We start from the raw sequence: 16,413 nt of genomic DNA on the forward strand, positions 1-16,413 counted from the left end.
CACTTCCAAGAATCTGCCAAACTGCTTGTCTAGCTTATTCTTGAGTTGCCGGTTTGGGAAGGGGAGTACAATAGGTGGTACTTGAATATCTGTCCCCTTCTTAACCTCAGTTGTAACCTCATTCTCATTGACTACCTTTTCAGCTTCCTTACCATCCATGACTATCTCTGGGACTTCCTCACTAACCAGACCACTAGCGGACACCCCAGAATCAACCTCAACTGGCATAGAAGGACCATCATAACCCCTACCACTCCTCAATGTAATTGTATTTGCAGTTTCCCTATTTTCGGGTTGTGAAGGAATTTGGTCGGGGGGTCTCCCTGCAATAGTAGTAGCCATCTGTGTCAACTGTGTATCAATGATCTTGTTGTGAGCAGTAAGAGCATCGATCTTTGCATCCTTTTCACTTAGAGATTTTTGCATTTGTAGCATCATGTTTCTCATCTCTACTAGCATAGGGTCAGGCTGTGTGGCTTGAGGTTGTGGTGGTGGAGGTGATGGGTGTTGTCTAGGGAACCCAGGTGGTCCACTAGACTGTTGGTTGTAGTTGTTCCGTGGTTGGTAGGATTGTTGATGTGGGGGTTGGTATGGTTGTTGTGGTGGATGTTGGACTTGGTGAGGGTTCTAGGTATTGTTGCTCCTGTAGGATAGTAGAGGGTTGTTTTTGTAGCCCTCATTGTAAGAGTTGGAGAATGGGTTGTTTTGTTTGTAGGATTGAAATGCGTTACATTGTTCAATAGAGCTCCTATATTCCTGTGCATAATGACCAGACATTCCACAACTTTCACAAACAGTAGCAGGTTGGGCACTCATAGCAGCTACACTAACAGGTTGGGCGGATTGAGCATTGGCTTCTTGCATATTATCAAACTTATAATGTAAAGCAGTCAATTGGGCAGTTAATTGTTCAATAGAATTTAAATCATGCTTACCGCCCTTGTTAGATAGACCTCTAGGATTCCCATACTGGGCATTATGAATGGCTATCTCCTCAATCACTTCCATAGCTCTAGGCACCTCAAGTTGCATGAATCTCCCACTGGCAGCTGAATCCAAAAGACATCTAGACTCATTACCCAGACCATTATAAAACTGCTGAATCAAGAACCAATCATCCAAACCATGGTGCGGACACTCTCTTTGCAAGTCCTTGAATCTCTCCCAAACCTCGAAAAAACTCTCATCTGCTTGTTGAGAGATACCTAATATCTGACCCCTCAGACGAGCCGTTTTCTCAGGTGGAAAATATTTAACATAGAAAGCAAGGGCCAAGGACTCCCAATTAGTGATTTTCAAAGCCGTCCTATTCAACCCATTAATCCACAACTTAGCCTTCCCACTCAGAGAGAATGGGAAGAGTATTTCCATAGTCTGCTCCGGAGTCAATCCCTTTTGCTTAATGGTGGAACAGTATTGGATGAAGGACTGAATGTGAAGATTCTGATCTTCACCTGGTTCCCCACCGTACTGGCGTCTCTTAATCATGTTAATCAATGCAGGCTCAATCTTCAAGGTCTCAGCTGCAATAGAAGGCATGATTGCCTTTGGTAGCACAGACATGTTTGGCTTAGAATAGTCTGTAAGTCGTGGGGTAAGTGGCGTTAGTGAAGTTTCGTCGCCCATCTCTATCTCTGAAACTGAATCTGTATCTGAAGGAAAAAGATCGCCAATATAATTATGATCAGAATTAGAGTAATTCCCACACTGTGCAATGAAAGTTCCTCGTCTACGAAAGGTCCTTTCGGGCTCAGGATCGAATGGAGTAAGATTACTAGTACCTACGGTCCTAGGCATAGACAAAGAAACTACAGAACAATGTGAGATCCGGTCTCAAGGAACGTGAGTTCCTTGAGTAGTAACAGACAATAATCTAGGATAAACAATCAACAACAGAAAATAAAACCGTTTCCCCGGCAACGGCGCCAAAATTTGACAGGCTTAAGTCGTATCACCTAATAAAAAATAACCTAAGTCCACTAGCTAGGTAGCAAGGGAAGTCAAGATCGAATCCACAGGGAAACAGACGTTCTTTCTACTATCAATTAATTAATCTAGACTATTGGGAACATGAATTGGTTGGTGGTTTGTATGCTAAAATTACGAACGATAATTAAACGAATAAGAATCAATATATTAAGGAATCTAGGGCATAGGTTCACCAACAAATAACAATCCAGGACAATGAACAATCACGATAATCAACAAAGTAATTAATTAGACTAGCATGCTCTCTCGAATCGATACTAATCATAGACTTAGAATTAACGGGCTCTCGCTACGTATTAACTCTAATTCCACCTATTGACACAAGCCTAAACATCAAATTTCATCTCTCGAATCTTAATTTGATATTGCATAACTACCACAAGTAAACCTGCGCAAATCTAATTGTATAGTGAAATAAACCAATCAATAGGAATCAATTACAATGCCAACAATCATGATTATTCAATATCCCTTCATATTATTCATGGATCCCCAAACCCTAGAAATTAGACTACTCAAGCATATTAACAATAAACAAAGCAATTAACATGATTTAAAACATAATTAAAGCTAAACAAAGAATTGAAATAGTGAACAATACCTTAATTGAAGAACTATGGAAATAGAAATCTTGAATTTTTATTGAAATTGAAAACTAAGTGTTTGCATAAATTTAGAGAGAAAACAAAGCTAAGAGAAATAAACTTAGGGGCTAATACTAGAAAATAAGATGCCCAACTAAAACAATCAAGCCTAGTATTTATAGTTTGCCCATAAACATAAGGAAAAACCGAAAGAAAAACCGCGCCTAAGGCCTGCTGGGTTGTCGTCGCCCCGTCGGGCGACCAGCTCGAAATCCGCCCGACGGGCGCATGTCTGCCCGCCGGGCGGAGGGAGACATTATGGGAAGCAACTGCACGCGCCCGGTCGGGCGGCTCTCGCTCGCCGGGCAAAGGGAGAAAATACGCTGCTGCAGCTTCGATGGGCGCTCGATGGGCGCCGGGCGAAACTCCGCCCGTCGGGCGCCTGCTGGCTGTTTAAGTCTTCTGCTTGCTCGCCCGGTGGGCGAGGGGAGATCAACTACCCTTCGTCCGCAACACCGAGTCTAACTTCAGGGGCTCAATCATGAGCATCTAAGGCTCCCGCAAGTTGACAATAGTCGTCCCGAACTCCCTCGGGATTACGTAGTGGCCTAAATCATCATGAAACGGGTCTAAAAAGACCAATTTCTCACTAAGTAGTCCTGAAACTCAAGGCACACTCAAATACACAGATTAGTACTAAAAACGGCTCCCAAGAGCTCAATTAACGCATAAAAGTACTAAGGGACGGGGGTGAAAACACTATGTAAAACACTCATATCAATATCTTAGCCACGAGTTTAATGACCATCTAAAAGAATGCGGTATTCTTTCTGAATTGACTGCTCCAGGAACACCTCAATGGAATGGAGTGTCGGAACGGAGAAACAGGACCTTACTCGATATGGTCAGGTCAATGATGGGTCAAGCCGAACTTCCTTTACAATTTTGGGGACATGCGTTGCAAACTGTAGCACTCACACTGAATCGTGCTCCGTCAAAAGTTGTTGAAAAGACTCCATACGAATTATGGACTGGGAAACTTCCAAAGTTGTCTTTTCTAAAGATTTGGGGTTGCAAAGCATATGTCAAGCGATAAATTTCGGACAAGCTCGAACAAAAATCTGACAAATGTTTCTTCATTGGGTATCCAAAAGAAACAAAGGGGTATTACTTCTGCAACAAGTCAGAGAACAAAGTATTCGTTGCTCGTGACGGTGTCTTTTTGGAAAGAAATCATATTTCCAAATTGACAAGTGGGAGAATAATAGACCTCGAAGAGATTCGAGACGAACAACGAACTAAGAACTCTTTAGAAGCAGTTCAAGGTGGAGAACCTCCAAGGCCTTCAGAAGAGCCAGTGGGAGTAGTTCCTCAAGACGTTGTTGCCCCTCATAGGTCACATAGAACTAAGGTTCAGCAGGATAGATGGACAGGCGTCTTCTTGACTGAAAACTTAGATGTTCTCATATTAGATAGTGATGAACCTATGACTTACAAGCAAGCTATGATGAGCCCAAGCTCCACTAAATGGTTAGAAGCCATGAAATCCGAGATAGACTCCATGTCTGAAAATCAAGTATGGGATTTGGTAGATTTGCCGGATGGGTTTATGCAAATGGGTCTTCAAATTGAAGAAAGAAAAAGATGGAATTTTATACATATACAAGGCTAGATTGGTAGAAAAAGGCTACAGGCAAGTTCACGGCGTTGACTACGATGAAACCTTTTCTCCAGTCGCTATGCTTAAGTCTATTTGGATAATCCTTGCGATTTCCGCGTTTCATGACTATGAAATATGGCAAATGGATGTCAAAACTTCCTTCTTGAATGGTGTTCTTGAAGAGACTGTGTTTATGACACAGCCGAAGGATTTTGTCGATTAAAAGAATCAAGGAAAGGTATGCAAGCTTAAGAAATCCATTTATGGATTAAAGCAGGCATCAAGGAGCTAGAATAAACGATTTGATGAAAGCAGTCAATAAGTTTGGCTTCATCAAGAATCAGGACGAATCTTGTGTATACAAGAAGGTCAGTGGGATAAAATTGCATTCCTAGTCTTGTATGTAGATGACATACTACTTATTGGAAACGACATTCCTATGCTGGAGTCTGTAAAGACTTGGCTTGGAAAGTTTTTCTCAATGAAGGACTTAGGAGAGGCACAATACATATTGGGCATCAAGATCTATAGGGATAGATCTAAGAGGATGATTGGACTAATCTAGAGCACTTACATTGACAAAGTGCTAGCTAGGTTCAATATGATGGAAGCCAAGAGAGGCCATCTACCCATGACACATGGCACATATCTAAGCAAGACTCAGTGTCCCAAGACATCTGATGAGCATAGAAAGATGAGTGGAATTCCATACGCTTCGGCTATTGGATCCATCATGTATGCTATGATTTGTACAAGGTCGGATGTTTTGTTCGCACTCAGTGCAACGAGCAGGTACCAGTCAAACCCAAGTGAGGCGCATTGGACTGCTGCCAAGAATATCCTAAAGTACCTGAAAAGGACTAAGGATCATTTTTTGGTCTATGGTGGTACAGATGAGTTGATTCTTAAGGTCTATACGGACGCAAGCTTTCAAACCGACATAGATGATTTCAGATCACACTCTGGTTTTTTGTTTTTCCTTAATGGCGGAGCAGTAAGCTGGAAAAGTGCTAAGCAAAGCACTATTGCGGATTCTACAACTGAAGCCGAGTACATTGCTGCCTCAGAAGCAGGAAAGGAAGCTGTTTGGATTCGGAAGTTCATCGAAGAGCTTGGGGTTGTCCCCTCCATTAAAGGACCAATGACTTTGTATTGCGATAATAGCGGAGCCATTGCCCAGGAAAAGGAGCCTAGGAGCCACCAGAAGTCCAAGCACGTACTGCGGCGATTTCACATACTTCGAGAAATCGTTGAACGGAAAGAAATCGAGATTTACAAGGTTGGAACTGACGACAACGTCGCGGATCCATTGACTAAATCGTTGCCACAAGTGAAGCACAACGCACATGTAGCAACCATGGGAATCAAGCATGTTGGAGAATGGCTTTGATTTTCTAAGTTTTGTTTTAGAACATCTGTTAGATCTGTGTTTGTGAGGGGGTCGAAAAAGCGCGAGGCTAATGCGTGACCTTGTCCCTCGTGGGTGTGACGATTCTTTTTATTCAATCAAGTGTAATTGGATTTCCTGTGAGTATACACCCAATTGACTAGTAATATAGGAGTCGCCATTCAGTTTTTAACGACAATGAGAAAAACTGACAAAACCCGGTTATCGTGACATAAAGGGAGTGCAATTATGTTGGACCACGACGGCCGTAGGTTCCCTTGTGATCCCTGGTGTGGGGATCTCTCAATATACACCCGCAAGGTAGAGATTGAGGGTTCGGGGGACTGTAACTACCGAGAGGAGTACTTCGCTCGTCGATAACTCCAGAGGCAGGATATCCTTAGTAGCTCAGCATAAATAATTGGAGGGACATGCATTAACTATTAAACTAATCTGAGTTGATTTTAGCAATATGCAACATATAACACTAATTCGATCGTGATTATCTGATTTAAGTAGCATTAAGGGACCTAGCATGATAATCCGATTTCCCAAAAATATTATATTTGTTAGGCGTGATAGAACAATCAGATTAGGTTAGTTTAACAGCTCAAAAGGGTGAGGAAAGTAGTTAAATCATCGAAAAGGGACACATTACGACGCACCCTTGAGAGGTGCGTCACGGTTCTCAGAAAACTAACCACTTTGACTTTGCTATTTCTCCTTTTTATTTAACGAATCTCAATTATGGGACAGGATACGTTCTGTTCGATTTATGGATCGATTGCGACAGAACGCGTGAATAATTTCGCCGCGAGAGGCTTAGGCTAAGGGTTGGAGTCAATACTCTGAATATAATTGTGTGTTGTTGTGTCCTTTCACGTCGAATTTAGGGGCCTATTTATAGGGAAGAGTTCGTGGAAAGATAGAATTGCAGATTTCTAATCCACAAAGAATTAGGAAAAAACACGTACCCAGGTATTTTCAGCGCCCAGGCCTAGGCGCCGAAGATTTCGGCGCCCAGAGCCAGGCGTTGAAAATAGGGTCTGGGCTGTTTTCTTTAGTCAGATTTGGATTCCTGAAATCCGTAGAGTTTGAGATTAATTCGAGTCTTTTAGCGCGTATCAATTTTATGACGGAATGCGTCTGGGCCCGTTACGAACTCTAGGCTCGTTAGGATTTTAATTTTGCAAATAGGCACTACATTCCTCAGTAAAAGCTACAGTCTCTACCTCACAAAAAGCACGTTTCCTGGTCAAAATATCTTTCATGAATTTAGCATAAGAAGGAACCTGTAAAATCAATTCAGTAAAAGGAACCGTTACCTGCAAATCTTTGACCACTTCCAAGAATCTGCCAAACTGCTTGTCTAGCTTATTCTTGAGTTGCCGGTTTGGGAAGGGGAGTACAATAGGTGGTACTTGAATATCTGTCCCCTTCTTAACCTCAGTTGTAACCTCATTCTCATTGACTACCTTTTCAGCTTCCTTACCATCCATGACTATCTCTGGGACTTCCTCACTAACCAGACCACTAGCGGACACCCCGGAATCAACCTCAACTGGCATAGAAGGACCATCATAACCCCTACCACTCCTCAATGTAATTGCATTTGCAGTTTCCCTATTTTCGGGTTGTGAAGGAATTTGGTCGGGGGGTCTCCCTGCAATAGTAGTAGCCATCTGTGTCAACTGTGTATCAATGATCTTGTTGTGAGCAGTAAGAGCATCGATCTTTGCATCCTTTTCACTTAGAGATTTTTGCATTTGTAGCATCATGTTTCTCATCTCTACTAGCATAGGGTCAGGCTGTGTGGCTTGAGGTTGTGGTGGTGGAGGTGATGGGTGTTGTCTAGGGAACCCAGGTGGTCCACTAGACTGTTGGTTGTAGTTGTTCCGTGGTTGGTAGGATTGTTGATGTGGGGGGTTGGTATGGTTGTTGTGGTGGATGTTGGACTTGGTGAGGGTTCTGGGTATTGTTGCTCCTGTAGGATAGTAGAGGGTTGTTTTTGTAGCCCTCATTGTAAGAGTTGGAGAATGGGTTGTTTTGTTTGTAGGATTGAAATGCGTTACATTGTTCAATAGAGCTCCTATATTCCTGTGCATAATGACCAGACATTCCACAACTTTCACAAACAGTAGCAGGTTGGGCACTTATAGCAGCTACACTAACAGGTTGGGCGGATTGAGCATTGGCTTCTTGCATATTATCAAACTTATAATGTAAAGCAGTCAATTGGGCAGTTAATTGTTCAATAGAATTTAAATCATGCTTACCGCCCTTGTTAGATAGACCTCTAGGATTCCCATACTGGGCATTATGAATGGCTATCTCCTCAATCACTTCCATAGCTCTAGGCACCTCAAGTTGCATGAATCTCCCACTGGCAGCTGAATCCAAAAGACATCTAGACTCATTACCCAGACCATTATAAAACTGCTGAATCAAGAACCAATCATCCAAACCATGGTGCGGACACTCTCTTTGCAAGTCCTTGAATCTCTCCCAAACCTCGAAAAAACTCTCATCTGCTTGTTGAGAGATACCTAATATCTGACCCCTCAGACGAGCCGTTTTCTCAGGTGGAAAATATTTAACATAGAAAGCAAGGGCCAAGGACTCCCAATTAGTGATTTTCAAAGTCGTCCTATTCAACCCATTAATCCACAACTTAGCCTTCCCACTCAGAGAGAATGGGAAGAGTATTTCCATAGTCTGCTCCGGAGTCAATCCCTTTTGCTTAATGGTGGAACAGTATTGGATGAAGGACTGAATGTGAAGATTCGGATCTTCACCTGGTTCCCCACCGTACTGGCGTCTCTTAATCATGTTAATCAATGCAGGCTCAATCTTCAAGGTCTCAGCTGCAATAGAAGGCATGATTGCCTTTGGTAGCACAGACAGGCTTGGCTTAGAATAGTCTGTAAGTCGTGGGGTAAGTGGCGGTAGTGGAGTTTCGTCGCCCATCTCTATCTCTGAAACTGAATCTGTATCTGAAGGAAAAAGATCGCCAATATTATGATCAGAATTAGAGTAATTCCCACACTGTGCAATGAAAGTTCCTCGTCTACGAAAGGTCCTTTCGGGCTCAGGATCGAATGGAGTAAGATTACTAGTACCTACGGTCCTAGGCATAGACAAAGAAACTACAGAACAATGTGAGATCCGGTCTCAAGGAACGTGAGTTCCTTGAGTAGTAACAGACAATAATCTAGGATAAACAATCAACAACAGAAAATAAAACCGTTTTCCCGGCAACGGCGCCAAAATTTGACAGGCTTAAGTCGTATCACCTAATAAAAAATAACCTAAGTCCACTAGCTAGGTAGCAAGGGAAGTCAAGATCGAATCAACAGGGAAACAGGCGTTCTTTCTACTATCAATTAATTAATCTAGACTATTGGGAACATGAATTGGTTGGTGGTTTGTATGCTAAAATTACGAACGATAATTAAACGAATAAGAATCAATATATTAAGGAATCTAGGGCATAGGTTCACCAACAAATAACAATCCAGGACAATGAACAATCACAATAATCAACAAAGTAATTAATTAGACTAGCATGCTCTCTCGAATCGATACTAATCATAGACTTAGAATTAACGGGCTCTCGCTACGTATTAACTCTAATTCCACCTATTGACACAAGCCTAAACATCAAATTGCATCTCTCTAATCTTAATTTGATATTGCATAACTACCACAATTAAACCTGCGCAAATCTAATTTTATAGTGAAATAAACCAATTAATAAGAATCAATTACAATGCCAACAATCATGATTATTCAATATCCCTTTATATTATTCATGGATCCCCAAACCCTAGAAATTAGACTACTCAAGCATATTAACAATAAACAAAGCAATTAACATGATTGAAAACATAATTAGAGCTAAACAAAGAATTGAAATAGTGAACAATACCTTAATTGAAGAACAATGGAAATAGAAATCTTGAATTTTTATTGAAATTGAAAACTAAGTGTTTGCATAAATTTAGAGAGAAAACAAAGCTAAGAGAAATAAACTTAGGGGCTAATACTAGAAAATAAGATGCCCAACTAAAACAATCAAGCCTAGTATTTATAGTTTGCCCATAAACATAAGGAAAAACCGGAAGAAAAACCGCGCCTAAGGCCTGCTGGGTTGTCGTCGCCCGGTCGGGCAGCCAACCGCCCGTCGGGCGACCAGCTAGAAATCCGCCCGACGGGCGCATGTCTGCCCGCCGGGCGGAGGGAGACATTATGGGAAGCATCTGCACGCGCCCGGTCGGGCGGCTCTCGCCCGCCGGGCAAAGGGAGAAAATACGCTGCTGCAGCTTCGATGGGCGCTCGATGGGCACCGGGCGAAACTCCGCCCGTCGGGCGCCTGCTGACTGTTTAAGTCTTCTGGTTGCTCGCCCGGTGGGCGAGGGGAGATCAACTACCCTTCGTCCGCAACACCGAGTCTAACTTCCGGGGCTCAATCATGAGCATCTAAGGCTCCCGCAAGTTGACAATAGTCGTCCCGAACTCCCTCGGGATTACGTAGTGGCCTAAATCATCATGAAACGGGTCTAAAAAGACCAATTTCTCACTAAGTAGTCCTGAAACTCAAGGCACACTCAAATACACAGATTAGTACTAAAAACGGCTCCCAAGAGCTCAATTAACGCATAAAAGTACTAAGGGACGGGGGTGAAAACACTATGTAAAACACTCATATCAATATCCTAGCCACGAGTTTGATGACCATCTAAAAGAATGCGGTATTCTTTCTGAATTGACTGCTCCAGGGACACCTCAATGGAATGGAGTGTCGGAACGGAGAAACAGGACCTTACTCGATATGGTCAGGTCAATGATGGGTCAAGCCGAACTTCCTTTACAATTTTAGGGACATGCGTTGCAAACTGTAGCACTCACACTGAATCGTGCTCCGTCAAAAGTTGTTGAAAAGACTCCATACGAATTATGGACTGGGAAACTTCCAAAGTTGTCTTTTCTAATGATTTGGGGTTGCAAAGCATATGTCAAGCGATAAATTTCGGACAAGCTCGAACAAAAATCTGATAAATGTTTCTTCATTGGGTATCCAAAAGAAATAAAGGGGTATTACTTCTGCAACAAGTCAGAGAACAAAGTATTCGTTGCTCGTGACGGTGTCTTTTTGGAAAGAAATCATATTTCCAAATTGACAAGTGGGAGAATAATAGACCTCGAAGAGATTCGAGACGAACAACGAACTAAGAACTCTTTAGAAGCAGTTCAAGGTGAAGAAACTCCAAGGCCTTCAGAAGAGCCAGTGGGAGTAGTACCTCAAGACGTTGTTGCCCCTCATAGGTCACATAGAACTAAGGTTCAGCAGGATAGATGGACGGGCGTCTTCTTGACTGAAAACTTAGATGTTCTTATATTAGATAGTGATGAACCTATGACTTACAAGCAAGCTATGATGAGCCCAAGCTCCACTAAATGGTTAGATGCCATGAAATCCGAGATAGACTCCATGTCTGAAAATCAAGTATGGGATTTGGTAGATTTGCCGGATGGGTTTATGCAAATGGTTCTTCAAATTGAAGAAAGAAAAATATGGAATTGTATACATATACAAGGCTAGATTGGTAGCAAAAGGCTACAGGCAAGTTCACGGCGTTGACTACGATGAAACCTTTTCTCCAGTCGCTATGCTTAAGTCTATTTGGATAATCCTTGCGATTTCCGCGTTTCATGACTATGAAATATGGCAAATGGATGTCAAAACTTCCTTCTTGAATGGTGTTCTTGAAGAGACTGTGTTTATGACACAGCCGAAGGATTTTGTCGATCAAAAGAATCAAGGAAAGGTATGCAAGCTTAAGAAATCCATTTATGGATTAAAGCAGGCATCAAGGAGCTAGAATAAACGATTTGATGAAAGCAGTCAATAAGTTTGGCTTCATCAAGAATCAGGACGAATCTTGTGTATACAAGAAGGTCAGTGGGATAAAATTGCATTCCTAGTCTTGTATGTAGATGACATACTACTTATTGGAAACGACATTCCTATGCTGGAGTCTGTAAAGACTTGGCTTGGAAAGTTTTTCTCAATGAAGGACTTAGGAGAGGCACAATACATATTGGGCATCAAGATCTTTAGGGATAGATCTAAGAGGATGATTGGACTAATCTAGAGCACTTACATTGACAAAGTGCTAGCTAGGTTCAATATGATGGAAGCCAAGAGAGGCCATCTACCCATGACGCATGGCACATATCTAAGCAAGACTCAGTGTCCCAAGACATCTGATGAGCATAGAAAGATGAGTGGAATTCCATACGCTTCGGCTATTGGATCCATCATGTATGCTATGATTTGTACAAGGTCGGATGTTTTGTTCGCACTTAGTGCAACGAGCAGGTACCAGTCAAACCCAAGTGAGGCGCATTGGACTGCTGCCAAGAATATCCTAAAGTACCTGAAAAGGACTAAGGATCATTTTTTGGTCTATGGTGGTACAGATGAGTTGATTCTTAAGGTCTATACGGACGCAAGCTTTCAAACCGACATAGATGATTTCAGATCACACTCTGGTTTTTTTTTTCCTTAATGGCGGAGCAGTAAGCTGGAAAAGTGCTAAGCAAAGCACTATTGCGGATTCTACAACTGAAGCCGAGTACATTGTTGCCTCAGAAGCAGGAAAGGAAGCTGTTTGGATTCGGAAGTTCATCGAAGAGCTTGGGGTTGTCCCCTCCATTAAAGGACCAATGACTTTGTATTGCGATAATAGCGGAGCCATTGCCCAGGAAAAGGAGCCTAGGAGCCACCAGAAGTCCAAGCACGTACTGCGGCGATTTCACATACTTCGAGAAATCGTTGAACGGAAAGAAATCGAGATTTACAAGGTTGGAACTGACGACAACGTCGCGGATCCATTGACTAAATCGTTGCCACAAGTGAAGCACAACGCACATGTAGCAACCATGGGAATCAAGCATGTTGGAGAATGGCTTTGATTTTCTAAGTTTTGTTTTAGAACATCTGTTAGATCTGTGTTTGTGAGGGGGTCGAAAAAGCGCGAGGCTAATGCGTGACCTTGTCCCTCGTGGGTGTGACGATTCTTTTTATTCAATCAAGTGTAATTGGATTTCCTGTGAGTATACACCCAATTGACTAGTAATATAGGAGTCGCCATTCAGTTTTTAACGACAATGAGAAAAACTGACAAAACCCGGTTATCGTGACATAAAGGGAGTGCAATTATGTTGGACCACGACGGCCGTAGGTTCCCTTGTGATCCCTGGTGTGGGGATCTCTCAATATACACCCGCAAGGTAGAGATTGAGGGTTCGGGGGACTGTAACTACCAAGAGGAGTACTTCGCTCGTCGATAACTCCAGAGGCAAGATATCCTTACTAGCTCAGCATAAATAATTGAAGGGACATGCATTAACTATTAAACTAATCTGAGTTGATTTTAGCAATATGCAACATATAACACTAATTCGATCGTGATTATCTGATTTAAGTAGCATTAAGGGACCTAGCATGATAATCCGATTTCCCAAAAATATTATATTTGTTAGGCGTGATAGAACAATCAGATTAGGTTAGTTTAACAGCTCAAAAGGGTGAGGAAAGTAGTTAAATCATCGAAAAGGGACACATTACGACGCACCCTTGAGAGGTGCGTCACGGTTCTCAGAAAACTAACCACTTTGACTTTGCTATTTCTCCTTTTTATTTAACGAATCTCAATTATGGGACAGGATACGTTCTGTTCGATTTATGGATCGATTGCGACAGAAGGCGTGAACAATTTCACCGCGAGAGGCTTAGGCTAAGGGTTGGAGTCAATACTCTGAATATAATTGTGTGTTGTTGTGTCCTTTCACGTCGAATTTAGGGGCCTATTTATAGGGAAGAGTTCGTGGAAAGATAGAATTGCAGAGTTCTAATCCACAAAGAATTAGGAAAAAACACGTACCCAGGTATTTTCAGCGCCCAGGCCTGGGCGCCCAGAGCCAGGCGTTGAAAATAGGGTCTGGGCTGTTTTCTTTAGTCAGATTCGGATTCCTGAAATCCGTAGAGTTTGAGATTAATTCGAGTCTTTTAGCGCGTATCAATTTTATGACGGAATGCGTCTGGGCCCGTTACGAACTCTAGGCTCGTTAGGATTTTAATTAATACGTAACTCTTATTTCAGAATCATATTAGGAATAGGATTCGCGCAGTTTTCTATCTCATTTAGGATTTATGTTGGAATGCAACACCTAATTCTGACAGGTCTATCTTTTATGATTTGCCACTTTTAGAAGCTACCTTTTACGGCAGTTACTATTTTTAGCAGGTTTCCATAAATAGCAGGTTTCGGGTGAAATGAAATGGGGAATCGAGATTCGTTTATTTTATAGGAGATGCGTTGTCAAGTGGAGATTTACGCTTTCATCATCGAACCTTTCCCTTGCGGGAACGGGGACAAAAGTAGGTGTCTACAGTGTTTAAAACAATTGGTTTAACCATTTCATAATTATGAAATTTCTTATTTCATATTCATTTAATTTGGTTTAGTATTAAATGAAAAGTCCATGTGATTCAAAGCATTCAAATGGGATGTCAAGATGGATTCTTCGACAAAGAAACACCCATAAGTGAACTTGAATATTGAAGTCACAAAGGATCCTAATCCAGGTCATTGAAAGGTGGACGACCAATGACTAATGAAGATTATATTTCAGGTAGATTTGTAGTTCGGTTTCTTGAACTAGATTGACTGGATGTCAGAATCTTTTGCATAAATACTTATTGGATCTTGTATCGGATTGACCATGAGAACACTTTAAGAGATTAAAGTCATGTCATAAGCAGTTCTCATTAATGGTGATTAGAACCATTCCTCAGAACATGAGTAATTATGATTGCTCATTTGAGAATTAGTTCGATCTAATGCTAGCAAAATGTCGCACCGTAAAAGGAGGCTATAAAAGCAGTTATTGGGCGTACTATGAATCAAAGTGAGTGTTCAAAGATTGCAAGAATAGATTGCCCTCCTATCTTTGATAGGTATGGTGTTGTTATGTAACAACGCCTCTCGGAGAGTTAGATACTGTAAAAATGCATGGCCGTGCTCAGAATGGTTAAGGCTTAACCTTCTGTAAAAGTTTAACACTTGAACTCAGTAATCCGAGAAACACTTCTGAACCTAATAAGGATGACTTGGATCTTACCTTATGTTCAGCAAGTAACACTAAGCGACAAAGGAATGTGAATGCACACTTGTCTGAATGACAAGTGGGAGACTGAAAGAAATGTGTCCTTCACCCAAGGTGCATTAAGTCTAATACCAAGGTTCAGATTAATTACGAACAATTAATTCATTGAGATCAAGTGATCGGAACAGCTAGCTGGAGCAATGCTTCCGATCAGTGAGTTCTGATCTATATTAGACTCACAACTTACTCTTGACTGAACCTATAAGGTCACAACAATGGCATGTAACAGATCACCGGATTAAATGAATCAGAAATTCATTTAATAGCTTTTCGGGAATTAGTTCGTAAAAACATAATATACAATACGACCTTGCATCGGAATCGTATATCGTATTGCGAATGTTCGTAAGCTGGGCGAAACGAATAATCGTATCGTACGACGGTGATTCGTCGTGTACGATACGATAAATAATAGTCGTAAGGCGTTAATCGCGAATACGAGCCGCAACGGAGTTGCCGGCATGTCGAGCCAAGCGCGCATGTGCGCAAGGCCCAACGAGCCAGCAAGCTTGCGTGCGGCAAGAAAGCCAACCCGCGGCACGAGTGTGCGCGCACAAGGGGCAGCATCGCAGCGAGCATAGCAAGCAAGGCCCGCGGCCCATTGCTGCTGATCGGCTGTTGTGGGCTTCGGCCTGCTGCTGGGCTTGCGTGACTATGTGGCTTCGGTAAGCGTGAGTGTGTGGCCGGTCAAGGCCTCGTGCGTTGGTCGGTTACACATAATATAACCTAGGTTATATTCCACACTCTTAAGTCAGTTTTTTCCAACCTTAAACCTAATTAAGAAATTACGTAGTTTTAGTTTTGCTCTCTACACAAAACTGTTCTTCCCAAAAGGCAAACACTCTTGAATATTGTCAAAGCTACGATTATCAAGACGGATCTGAACGTGTCGGTGAACCAATAGAGGAACGAAAATTGGAGTTCTTTGTTCGTGTTCGTTGATACTAAACTCGGGAAAACACGCTTCGAATGTAAGTTTGCTTAATCTGTGCTTTATACATGTTTCCTAGCTTTGGGGATTGTTCCGCACATGTTATATGTATTTAATTGTTTTCCCCTACACCTTGAATGTTGTTCTCACACACATTTATTTGTGGAATCGGACTCAACAAATGCGGTAAAATGGTGTAACGGTGAGAGTGGAGGGCCATGGAACCTTACATTCATCATTAACTTCATCAGAAGTGCAATGCACAGAGGTCAGGGTATTGAGATCATCTATGATGGACGTGAATCAAATACGGTGGCAGATTCATTGGCAAAACAAGGACTCTCCAGAGGGGACGAGTTCATTGCATGGCTATAGCACATTTCCTCCTTGTTTATCTCTGTGATGCTGCTCCTTTTCAATTAAAGAAAATTTAGGCTCTAAATGTAACATTACTGGTTACTTTGCCACCAATGAAATAAATGCCAAATTATCAAATATATATATATATATATATATATATATATATATATATATATATATATATATATATATATATATATATATATATATATATATATATATATATATATATATATACGAAGAAAATCGAATAAATTTGAACAAACTC

At 41.7% G+C, this 16,413-nt stretch overlaps 2 non-coding genes across 2 annotated transcripts; both read left to right on the forward strand.

Annotated features, from left to right (window-relative positions):
* Nucleotides 1-1,120: 1,120 nt before the first annotated feature.
* LOC130468283 (small nucleolar RNA R71) lies at nt 1,121-1,227 on the forward strand. Its single transcript, XR_008928689.1, has one exon. It is a non-coding gene; the product is annotated as a small nucleolar RNA R71 (small nucleolar RNA).
* A 6,854-nt stretch (nt 1,228-8,081) lies between these two features.
* On the forward strand, nt 8,082-8,188 carry LOC130468284 (small nucleolar RNA R71). The gene has a single exon (XR_008928690.1). It is a non-coding gene; the product is annotated as a small nucleolar RNA R71 (small nucleolar RNA).
* Nucleotides 8,189-16,413: the final 8,225 nt, after the last annotated feature.

The sequence above is a fragment of the Spinacia oleracea genome, chromosome 2 (genome assembly GCF_020520425.1).
Source record: "Spinacia oleracea cultivar Varoflay chromosome 2, BTI_SOV_V1, whole genome shotgun sequence".
Lineage (NCBI taxonomy): Eukaryota > Viridiplantae > Streptophyta > Magnoliopsida > Caryophyllales > Amaranthaceae > Spinacia > Spinacia oleracea.